Genomic DNA, 12,789 nt, shown 5'->3' with positions numbered 1-12,789 from the left:
TTCCTTTCTACTCCCTTTGGAATATTCTTATGAGCTTGAACGATCAGCTTATTCTTTACATAAGTAGCATGCAAGTATCCTCTCCATTTGTTCCATAACTCATTCATCCATCAAAATATATGATCACAATGATCATTCAAGTCATCACTCTCAAATTTATCCTACTACAATTAAAATATGAGCTTAAACAAAAAAAAGGAAAGTGAACATTGTGTGACAAATAGACAAAAAATATGTACAAATTTGAGCATGAAAAAGATATGCAGCAGTGCTTAATGTTTGAATAGGAAAAGTGTTGAATCCATCCCATTGTTTTAGTCAACTTTAGCTATTCAATTGGTACAAGCAATTGTTAAAAAGGAATAGTAATTGGAGTTGAAAAGAAAAGATTTGGTAGTTGGCAAATTGGTAAGATTTGCAACCATTTTTGACTTTGCTATATTTACCTATGTCATTAGTGACATAAGCATGGTTTTATCCTTCTATAAATAGAGCATTCTTGCTCATTTGTAGAACACACCAAGTTAGAGAGAAAAATCATTTTGAGAGCAAAGTGAGGTATTCCATAGACTATACAAGAAAATAGTCTGTGAAGAAAAATAGAGTGTGAGCGATATTTTAGTAAGACGGAAACCAAAAGAGTGTTGTTCCTTTTGAGTGTGTAGTAGTCACTTTGAGTATTGTATTCGTGACTACACAGTGTAAAATTCCTTACTATAGTAATATCAATTGCTCCTCTTAGTCCGTGGTTTTTTCCCTTATTCAGAAGGGTTTCCACGTAAAATTCTTGGTGTCGTTATTTTCCCATTTTATTTCCATTACTTTTACCATACATACTTTTGTGCTTGTCCGCGTTTTCCCGACAAACTGGTATCAGAGCCAAGGTTTTATCTGAGTATGCTCTGTGGTTGCAGCACAGTCTGAACTTCCACATCAGAAAAGATTTACTTTGATTTGCGATAACTATATTTTTTGGGAAAACAATGGAAGCCAACACAAGTAGAATGGTTACTTTGAATGGTGTTAATTATGCCATTTGGAAGGGAAAAATGGAAGATCTGCTTTATGTTAAGAATTTTTACAAACCAGTATTTACCACTGTAAAGCCTGATAATAAAACAGATGAAGAGTGGAATCTGTTGCATAGACAGGTCTGTGGATTCATTAGGCAATGGGTCGACGATAATGTGTTGAACCATATTTCTGGGGAAACACATGCTCGAACCCTATGGGAGCATCTTGAAAGTTTGTATGCTCGAAAGACTGGCAACAACAAAATGTTCTTAATAAAGCAGATGTTGAGTTTGAAGTATCATGATGGTTCTCCGATGACAGACCATCTGAATAGTTTTCAGGGGATAATGAACCAATTATCTGCTATGGGCATCAAATTTGATGAAGAAATTCAAGGCTTGCTTCTACTTGGTTCCCTACCAGATTCATGGGAAACATTTAGAACGTCATTGTCAAATTCTGCTCCGGATGGTGTGATCTCTATGGATTCCGCCAAGAGTAGTGTCTTGAACGAAGAGATGAGAAGAAAAACTCAAGGTTCCTCTTCGTCGGATGTCCTGATAACTGGCCCCAGGGGGAGAAATAAAACTCGTGGTTCTCAGCATAGAGAACAAAATAGGAGCAAATCCAAAGGCAGACTTAAGGATATTGAGTGCTATCATTGTGGCATGAAAGGGCACACAAAGAAGTTCTGCAGGAAGTTGAAGAGGGAGAACAAAAACAAAGAGGAAACTAAAGAAGATGGCAATGAAAATTGCCTAGCCACCGTTACCACCGAAGATCTTGTTACCGTTCTTGATGCAAACATGATAAATATTGCTTGTGATGAGTCAAGCTGGGTTGTGGACACTGGTGCCGCATCTCATGTGACATCAAGGAAGAATTTTTTCTCTTCCTACACTCCTGGTGATTTTGGAACCTTGAGTATGGGTAATGAGACTGTTTCTAGGGTGGTTGGTATTGGTACAATTTGTTTGGAAACTAGTGTTGGAACTAAACTAGTTTTGAACAATGTGAAACATGCTCCTGATGTTCGTCTGCACCTAATTTCTGTTGGTGTTTTAGATGATGAAGGATATGTTAGTACCAACGGTGATGGAAAATGGAAGCTCATTAAGGGTTCCTTGGTTGTGGCTCGTGGTAACAAACGTCGTGGTCTATACTGGACTACGGCCTCTGCTTGTGTTGATATGGTGAATGCGGTTGAGAGCGATAGCTCTTCAACATTATGGCACAAGAGGCTTAGCCACATTAGCGAGAAAGGACTTAATATTCTAGCCAAGAAGAAATTATTGTCAAATTTCCAAAGTGCTAAATTAGAAAAATGTGAGCACTGCTTGGCTGGTAAACAAAATAGAGTTTCCTTTAAGTCCTACCCTCCTTCGAGAAAGACAGAGTTGCTTGAGTTAGTGCACTCTGATTTATGTGGTCCAATGAAGACAAAGACATTGGGTGGTGCACTTTACTTTGTCACTTTCATTGATGATTGCTCGAGAAAACTTTGGGTCTATGTCTTGAAGACTAAAGACCAAGTGTTAGGTGTCTTTAAGCAGTTTCAGGCTTCAGTTGAAAGAGAAACTGGAAAGAAATTAAAATGTATTCGTACTGATAATGGTGGTGAATATTGTAGACCATTTGACGAATACTGCAAGCATCAAGGTATTAGACACCAGAAGACTCCTCCCAAGACTCCTCAGCTTAATGGTTTGGCTGAGAGGATGAACAAGACCTTGATGGAAAGAGTTAGATGTTTGCTTTCTGAAGCAAAGTTGCCAAACTCATTTTGGGGTGAGGCTTTATTGACCGCTGCACATGTTATTAATCTATCTCCTGCTGTTGCTTTGCAAAGTGATGTACCAAATAGTGTTTGGTATGGAAAGGATGTTTCCTATGACCATTTGAGAGTATTTGGTTGCAAAGCTTTTGTACATGTGCCGAAAGATGAGAGGTCAAAGTTAGATGCCAAGACAAGGCAATGCATCTTCATTGGATATGGCCTAGATAAATTTGGTTACAGGCTATATGATCCAATTGAAAAGAAACTTGTGAGAAGCCGTGATATTATTTTCATGGAGAATCAAACAATTGAAGATATTGACAAAGCGGAGAAGGTAGAATCTTCAAATTTTGATGGTATAGTTCATCATGATGAAGTTCCTCACACAAGTGTGCATGATGTTGTTGGGTTTGATAATCATGGTGACGCCCAGAATCATGTATCGAATCAACATGTTGATGTTGATAATAACAATGATATTGTTATTGATGATCCTGTTGCTCATGAAGTTGTGGACGAATCAAATATTCCGCTTCGGAGGTCCACAAGACAGCGGTTTCCTTCCTCCCGTTATTCACCCAATGAGTATGTGTTACTCACTGACGGGGGAGAACCTGAATGTTATGAGGAGGCCATGGAAGATGAGCACAAGAATCAATGGATTGAAGCCATGCAAGACGAGATGAAGTCTTTGCATGAGAACCACACTTATGAGTTGGTAAAATTGCCCAAGGGCATGAGAGCTTTGAAGAACAAGTGGGTGTTCAAAGTTAAAGTTGAAGAACACAACTTGAAGCCCAGGTACAAAGCTAGATTGGTTGTTAAAGGATTCGGTCAAAGGAAAGGTATTGACTTTGACGAAATATTTTCTCCTGTTGTGAAAATGTCCTCGATTCGCACAGTTCTAGGTTTGGCTGCTAGTCTTAATTTAGAGATTGAGCAGATGGATGTGAAGACGGCTTTCCTTCACGGTGACCTAGAAGAAGAGATTTATATGGAACAACCTGAGGGCTTCAAAGTAGATGGTAAAGAAAATTTTGTATGCAAACTTAAAAAGAGTCTCTATGGCCTAAAACAAGCTCCCAGACAGTGGTACAAAAAGTTTGAATCTGTTATGGGGGAGCAAGGCTATAAGAAGACTTCTTCAGATCATTGCGTATTTGTACAAAAATTTTCTGACAAAGATTTTATCATCCTTTTGTTGTATGTGGATGATATGTTGATTGTGGGCAAGAATACTTCCAAGATTGACGAGCTGAAGAAAGAGTTGTGTAAGTCTTTTTCTATGAAAGACTTGGGTCATGCCAAGCAAATTTTGGGCATGAGAATTACTCGTCTTAGAGATAAAAGGAAGATTTATTTGTCCCAGAAGAAGTACATTGAACGCGTATTGGAGCGCTTCAATATGAAGAATGCGAAGCCTGTGAGTATACCTCTTGCTGGTCATATGAAGTTGAGCAAGAAGATGTGTCCTACAGCTAGGGAGGAAAAAGAGAACATGGCCAAAGTTCCATATTCCTCCGTTGTCGGAAGTCTAATGTATGCAATGGTGTGCACTAGACCTGATATTGCTCACGCAGTTGGTGTTGTCAGTAGATATCTCGAAAATCCGGGAAAAGAGCATTGGGAAGCTGTGAAATGGATACTCAGGTATCTTAGAGGAAGCTCAGATGAATGCTTGTGTTTTGGAGCATCAAATCCAATCTTGAAAGGCTATACAGATTCTGATATGGCAGGTGACCTTGATAACAGAAAATCCACTACTGGATATTTGTTTACTTTTTCAGGGGGAGCTATATCATGGCAGTCAAAGTTGCAGAAGTGTGTTGCACTATCTACAACTGAAGCTGAGTATATTGCGGCTACTGAAGCCGGCAAGGAGATGATATGGCTAAAGCGATTTCTTCAAGAGCTTGGTTTGAATCAGATGGAGTATATTGTCTATTGTGACAGCCAGAGTGCAATAGACTTGAGCAAGAACTCCATGTACCATGCAAGAACAAAACACATCGACGTCAGATATTATTGGATTCGTGAGAAAGTGGAGAATGAATCATTTCACGTCAAAAAGATTCACACAAGTGAAAATCCTGCAGATATGCTGACCAAGATGATACCGAAAGACAAGTTCGAGTTATGCAAAGAACTTGTGGGTATGAGCTCTCTCTAAAGAAGTTGAAGATACCTTCTTCCAGTAAATGGGACTGGAGGGGGAGATTTGTTGAATCCATCCCATTTTTTAGTCAACTTTAGCTATTCAATTGGTACAAGCAATTGTTAAAAAGGAATAGTAATTGGAGTTGAAAAGAAAAGATTTGGTAGTTGGCAAATTGGTAAGATTTGCAACCATTCTTGACTTTGCTATATTTACATATGTCATTAGTGACATAGGCATGGTTTTATCCTTCTATAAATAGAGCATTCTTGCTCATTTGTAGAACACACCAAGTTAGAGAGAAAAACCATTTTGAGAGCAAAGTGAGGTATTCCATAGACTATACAAGAAAATAGTCTGTGAAGAAAAATAGAGTGTGAGCGATATTTTAGTAAGACGGAAACCAAAAGAGTGTTGTTCCTTTTGAGTGTGTAGTAGTCACTTTGAGTATTGTATTCGTGACTACACAGTGTAAAATTCCTTACTATAGTAATATCAATTGCTCCTCTTAGTCCGTGGTTTTTTCCCTTATTCAGAAGGGTTTCCACGTAAAATTCTTGGTGTCGTTATTTTCCCATTTTATTTCCATTACTTTTACCATATATATTTTTGTGCTTGTCCGCGTTTTCCCAACAAACTGGTATCAGAGCCAAGGTTTTATCTGAGTATGCTCTGTGGTTGCAGCACAGTCTGAACTTCCACATCAGAAAAGATTTACTTTGATTTGCGATAACTATATTTTTTGGGGAAAACAATGGAAGCCAACACAAGTAGAATGGTTACTTTGAATGGTGTTAATTATGCCATTTGGAAGGGAAAAATGGAAGATCTGCTTTATGTTAAGAATTTTTACAAACCAGTATTTACCACTGTAAAGCCTGATAATAAAACAGATGAAGAGTGGAATCTGTTGCATAGACAGGTCTGTGGATTCATTAGGCAATGGGTCGACGATAATGTGTTGAACCATATTTCTGGGGAAACACATGCTCGAACCCTATGGGAGCATCTTGAAAGTTTGTATGCTCGAAAGACTGGCAACAACAAAATGTTCTTAATAAAGCAGATGTTGAGTTTGAAGTATCATGATGGTTCTCCGATGACAGACCATCTGAATAATTTTCAGGGGATAATGAACCAATTATCTGCTATGGGCATCAAATTTGATGAAGAAATTCAAGGCTTGCTTCTACTTGGTTCCCTACCAGATTCATGGGAAACATTTAGAACGTCATTGTCAAATTCTGCTCTGGATGGTGTGATCTCTATGGATTCCGCCAAGAGTAGTGTCTTGAACGAAGAGATGAGAAGAAAAACTCAAGGTTCCTCTTCGTCGGATGTCCTGATAACTGGCCCCAGGGGGAGAAATAAAACTCGTGGTTCTCAGCATAGAGAACAAAATAGGAGCAAATCCAAAGGCAGACTTAAGGATATTGAGTGCTATCATTGTGGCATGAAAGGGCACACAAAGAAGTTCTGCAGGAAGTTGAAGAGGGAGAACAAAAACAAAGAGGAAACTAAAGAAGATGGCAATGAAAATTGCCTAGCCACCGTCACCACCGAAGATCTTGTTACCGTTCTTGATGCAAACATGATAAATATTGCTTGTGATGAGTCAAGCTGGGTTGTGGACACTGGTGCCGCATCTCATGTGACATCAAGGAAGGATTTTTTCTCTTCCTACACTCCTGGTGATTTTGGAACCTTGAGTATGGGTAATGAGACTGTTTCTAGGGTGGTTGGTATTGGTACAATTTGTTTGGAAACTAGTGTTGGAACTAAACTAGTTTTGAACAATGTGAAACATGCTCCTGATGTTCGTCTGCACCTAATTTCTGTTGGTGTTTTAGATGATGAAGGATATGTTAGTACCAACGGTGATGGAAAATGGAAGCTCATTAAGGGTTCCTTGGTTGTGGCTCGTGGTAACAAACGTCGTGGTCTATACTGGACTACGGCCTCTGCTTGTGTTGATATGGTGAATGCGGTTGAGAGCGATAGCTCTTCAACATTATGGCACAAGAGGCTTAGCCACATTAGCGAGAAAGGGCTTAATGTTCTAGCCAAGAAGAAATTATTGTCAAATTTCCAAAGTGCTAAATTAGAAAAATGTGAGCACTGCTTGGCTGGTAAACAAAATAGAGTTTCCTTTAAGTCCTACCCTCCTTCGAGAAAGACAGAGTTGCTTGAGTTAGTGCACTCTGATTTATGTGGTCCAATGAAGACAAAGACATTGGGTGGTGCACTTTACTTTGTCACTTTCATTGATGATTGCTCGAGAAAACTTTGGGTCTATGTCTTGAAGACTAAAGACCAAGTGTTAGGTGTCTTTAAGCAGTTTCAGGCTTCAGTTGAAAGAGAAACTGGAAAGAAAGTGAAATGTATTCGTACTGATAATGGTGGTGAATATTGTGGACCATTTGACGAATACTGCAAGCATCAAGGTATTAGACACCAGAAGACTCCTCCCAAGACTCCTCAGCTTAATGGTTTGGCTGAGAGGATGAACAGGACCTTGATGGAAAGAGTTAGATGTTTGCTTTCTGAAGCAAAGTTGCCAAACTCATTTTGGGGTGAGGCTTTATTGACCGCTGCACATGTTATTAATCTATCTCCTGCTGTTGCTTTGCAAAGTGATGTACCAAATAGTGTTTGGTATGGAAAGGATGTTTCCTATGACCATTTGAGAGTATTTGGTTGCAAAGCTTTTGTACATGTGCCGAAAGATGAGAGGTCAAAGTTAGATGCCAAGACAAGGCAATGCATCTTCATTGGATATGGCCTAGATAAATTTGGTTACAGGCTATATGATCCAATTGAAAAGAAACTTGTGAGAAGCCGTGACATTATTTTCATGGAGAATCAAACAATTGAAGATATTGACAAAGCGGAGAAGGTAGAATCTTCAAATTTTGATGGTATAGTTCATCATGATGAAGTTCCTCACACAAGTGTGCATGATGTTGTTGGGTTTGATAATCATGGTGACGCCCAGAATCATGTATCGAATCAACATGTTGATGTTGATAATAACAATGATATTGTTATTGATGATCCTGTTGCTCATGAAGTTGTGGACGAATCAAATATTCCGCTTCGGAGGTCCACAAGACAGCGGTTTCCTTCCTCCCGTTATTCACCCAATGAGTATGTGTTACTCACTGACGGGGGAGAACCTGAATGTTATGAGGAGGCCATGGAAGATGAGCACAAGAATCAATGGATTGAAGCCATGCAAGACGAGATGAAGTCTTTGCATGAGAACCACACTTATGAGTTGGTAAAATTGCCCAAGGGCATGAGAGCTTTGAAGAACAAGTGGGTGTTCAAAGTTAAAGTTGAAGAACACAACTTGAAGCCCAGGTACAAAGCTAGATTGGTTGTTAAGGGATTCGGTCAAAGGAAAGGTATTGACTTTGACGAAATATTTTCTCCTGTTGTGAAAATGTCCTCGATTCGCACAGTTCTAGGTTTGGCTGCTAGTCTTAATTTAGAGATTGAGCAGATGGATGTGAAGACGGCTTTCCTTCACGGTGACCTAGAAGAAGAGATTTATATGGAACAACCTGAGGGCTTCAAAGTAGATGGTAAAGAAAATTTTGTATGCAAACTTAAAAAGAGTCTCTATGGCCTAAAACAAGCTCCCAGACAGTGGTACAAAAAGTTTGAATCTGTTATGGGGGAGCAAGGCTATAAGAAGACTTCTTCAGATCATTGCGTATTTGTACAAAAATTTTCTGACAAAGATTTTATCATCCTTTTGTTGTATGTGGATGATATGTTGATTGTGGGCAAGAATACTTCCAAGATTGACGAGCTGAAGAAAGAGTTGTGTAAGTCTTTTTCTATGAAAGACTTGGGTCATGCCAAGCAAATTTTGGGCATGAGAATTACTCGTCTTAGAGATAAAAGGAAGATTTATTTGTCCCAGAAGAAGTACATTGAACGCGTATTGGAGCGCTTCAATATGAAGAATGCGAAGCCTGTGAGTATACCTCTTGCTGGTCATATGAAGTTGAGCAAGAAGATGTGTCCTACAGCTAGGGAGGAAAAAGAGAACATGGCCAAAGTTCCATATTCCTCCGTTGTCGGAAGTCTAATGTATGCAATGGTGTGCACTAGACCTGATATTGCTCACGCAGTTGGTGTTGTCAGTAGATTTCTCGAAAATCCGGGAAAAGAGCATTGGGAAGCTGTGAAATGGATACTCAGGTATCTTAGAGGAAGCTCAGATGAATGCTTGTGTTTTGGAGCATCAAATCCAATCTTGAAAGGCTATACAGATTCTGATATGGCAGGTGACCTTGATAACAGAAAATCCACTACTGGATATTTGTTTACTTTTTCAGGGGGAGCTATATCATGGCAGTCAAAGTTGCAGAAATGTGTTGCACTATCTACAACTGAAGCTGAGTATATTGCGGCTACTGAAGCCGGCAAGGAGATGATATGGCTAAAGCGATTTCTTCAAGAGCTTGGTTTGAATCAGATGGAGTATATTGTCTATTGTGACAGCCAGAGTGCAATAGACTTGAGCAAGAACTCCATGTACCATGCAAGAACAAAACACATTGACGTCAGATATCATTGGATTCGTGAGAAAGTGGAGAATGAATCATTTCACGTCAAAAAGATTCACACAAGTGAAAATCCTGCAGATATGCTGACCAAGATGATACCGAAAGACAAGTTCGAGTTATGCAAAGAACTTGTGGGTATGAGCTCTCTCTAAAGAAGTTGAAGATACCTTCTTCCAGTAAATGGGACTGGAGGGGGAGATTTGTTGAATCCATCCCATTTTTTAGTCAACTTTAGCTATTCAATTGGTACAAGCAATTGTTAAAAAGGAATAGTAATTGGAGTTGAAAATAAAAGATTTGGTAGTTGGCAAATTGGTAAGATTTGCAACCATTCTTGACTTTGCTATATTTACATATGTCATTAGTGACATAGGCATGGTTTTATCCTTCTATAAATAGAGCATTCTTGCTCATTTGTAGAACACACCAAGTTAGAGAGAAAAACCATTTTGAGAGCAAAGTGAGGTATTCCATAGACTATATAAGAAAATAGTCTGTGAAGAAAAATAGAGTGTGAGCGATATTTTAGTAAGACGGAAACCAAAAGAGTGTTGTTCCTTTTGAGTGTGTAGTAGTCACTTTGAGTGTGGTATTCGTGACTACACAGTGTATAATTCTTTACTATAGTAATATCAATTGTTCCTCTTGGCCCGTGGTTTTTTCCCTTATTCAGAAAGGTTTCCACGTAAAATTCTTGGTGTCGTTATTTTCCCATTTTATTTCCATTACTTTTACCATACATACTTTTGTGCTTGTCCGCGTTTTCCCGACAAAAAGTAAGTTGTGATTCAACAAGTTAAACGATGTAATTCATAATTGTTACTGCAATAATTGTCCACGTATGATCCATTTTTTGTTGCTTGATATCACTCCACAATGATACTCCCAATGGACACATGTTTTACAATCACAAATTATTTTTCCCAGGTGCCTCGAAAACAGATTGCTATTTGTTCCAACCGTTCGATTAATGTAGAATGTTATTTTCAGCTTCTTTTTGGCTTCAAGTGATGCAACTTCTTTACACTTTTTTATTCTTCGAACCCTTTTTACCTTCTTAGGATAAGATGATCCTGTAGTTGTATAATTTAGTAAGAACTATATCAGTAAAATTTAGTTCTACAAATTGATAATGCACAGATTTGTAAATTTTCATACCTATTTCTGTTGTTTGGGAGGGTTGCCTTACTTGATCAGTAGAACCATGGGATTTGATTTCCGTGTTCTCTTTCTCAAGAACAAGGGGATTTTTATCCATTGATGGTAGTCCTTGACTAGATTCCAAATTATTTTCAGAAACCCTAAAGATGAGCAGAAAGATCTAGGCATTTGCTCACGTCCCTTTTCTATAGCACCTAGAATCAAGAAGTAATATCATAAAAACTTTGATATTTACTTTCTATTATGCATGAAATTTAAAATATAACAGATTTTAGAAAAGAAACATACTTGTTTCAACTTCTTTGGTACATTGCTTTACTTGATTAGTAAATGAATGAAAGGGAGTATGAACTTCACTAGAAGGAATGATGGAGTTTTTATATCCAGTTCCTCGTTCCTTACCAATAGAACATGGAGAAAACAAACTGCTACTGTTTAAATACAATTTCTCAGTGACTATTTGACAAAAAATAAGGCATCAACTTGTAGGAGTTGACTATATGGATAAAATTAGCAAAGACAGACCTCGAAAAACATAATTCAAAAATTTTTTCACCCCATCTAAATAGGCCTGGTCAACCCGTTTATCAAGAGAAAGTTGCATCCAATGCTTACTAGGTGTCATAACCTTACAAAATACAAAAAAATAGAATAAGAAAATATAAACGATAAGGAAAAACTTTAAATTCACACAACTTGTGATTTTGTAACTAGTAAAATTAAATTCAATAAATTATTTACAACTTACAATGTGTTATTTACAGACGTTTTGATAAATTATAAGATGTGCACAACTTACAAGCAGTTACAATCATTTGGGCAAATTTGTCGAGCTTGAATTTTACAAGAATGGAAGAATATGTGGTGCAACTATAAGAATGTTTCTTTTACAATCTGTTATTTACAGATTTTTTATAATCGAAAATTTACAAACTTTTTACAATCTGTTATTTACAGTTTTCTTATAATTTGTTAGTTACAATTTTTTTTAATTATAAATTTGTGGTAATTGGGAGTTTGATAGGAATGGACGAATATATGGTGCAACTATAAAAACATATCTCTTGAAGGTTCTCGAGTTTGCTAAGTTATAACGTAAATGGAACTATAACTATTTCTACCTTCTATGTACAACAACACATGAGGTAATTTGTATCCGTTTTTTGTTCTTACATCTTTTGTGAATTCGACTTAATTTTATTGTAAAACATTTCTTAGACACACACAAAACACTATGATATACTTCAAAAAAATTGACCAGTCAATCTCAAAGATGAAGAGTAATTCAAACAAGTATATAGTGCAACTCGAATAAATCAAATATAGAGAAGAAGAAAATCAGCTCCAAAAAGAGGAAGCTTAACAAAAAGTTGAACAAACAGAAAATAGCCAGTGATTCTGTTTTACAAGAATTAAAAAAAATATGGTGCAACTATTGAAAAATCTCGAGTTTTCCATGTTTTGAAACATAAACTAAACTATCGTTGTTTCTACCTACTATGTGCATCATATACAAGAGGTAATTTGCATCAGTTTTCTATTGATTTCTTCATCGTTCATCAACTCGTGTTACTATAATCATCAAAATATGATTGATTATTTAGTCACACACTATACACTATGTTATAAGAAGAAAACAATCTACAGGAAAAATATAGAGAATAAAAAAATCTCACCTTGAAAGTTATCAAGTTTCCAATTTTCAGACCCAAACAAAACTATCACTCATTCAATCTTCTATGTGCAGCACCACAGTTGGTCAGTTAGCATCATTACTGTTGTGTTTTACATATTTCATCAGTTTTAGACTCAAACAAGACTATCTTGATTTCACTTATTCAATTGCAACATTCTGCAATTACTTGTCTCACTTGCCCTATTAGTAGTTCACTTGTAAATCATAACAGATTTCTAAACTTAAACAGAACACTCTCTATATTATCTCTTGATATTTTCTTAGCTCATTGAGTTTTTAGTGTCTCTTTTCAAATTTGGTTCATTATTATTTGTCTTTAGGAACACATATTTCATTAAGAAATGCTCGATCCCCTTCACTTTTAGAATTATATCACACTAAGAAATTAAATCATTTTTTAGAAAAT

At 37.2% G+C, this 12,789-nt stretch overlaps 1 long non-coding RNA gene across 1 annotated transcript; it reads right to left on the bottom strand.

Annotated features, from left to right (window-relative positions):
- Window positions 1-10,207: 10,207 nt before the first annotated feature.
- Window positions 10,208-11,559, bottom strand: LOC114077231. Its single transcript, XR_003578273.1, has 3 exons — window positions 10,976-11,559; window positions 10,685-10,881; window positions 10,208-10,599 (listed from the first exon to the last, which is right to left on the bottom strand). It is a non-coding gene; the product is annotated as an uncharacterized LOC114077231 (long non-coding RNA).
- Window positions 11,560-12,789: the final 1,230 nt, after the last annotated feature.

Source organism: Solanum pennellii, chromosome 5 (genome assembly GCF_001406875.1).
Source record: "Solanum pennellii chromosome 5, SPENNV200".
In the NCBI taxonomy this organism is placed as follows: Eukaryota; Viridiplantae; Streptophyta; class Magnoliopsida; order Solanales; family Solanaceae; genus Solanum; species Solanum pennellii.
The sequence above is the reverse complement of the archived record's forward strand: the minus strand, read 5'-3'. Positions and strand labels throughout refer to the sequence as shown.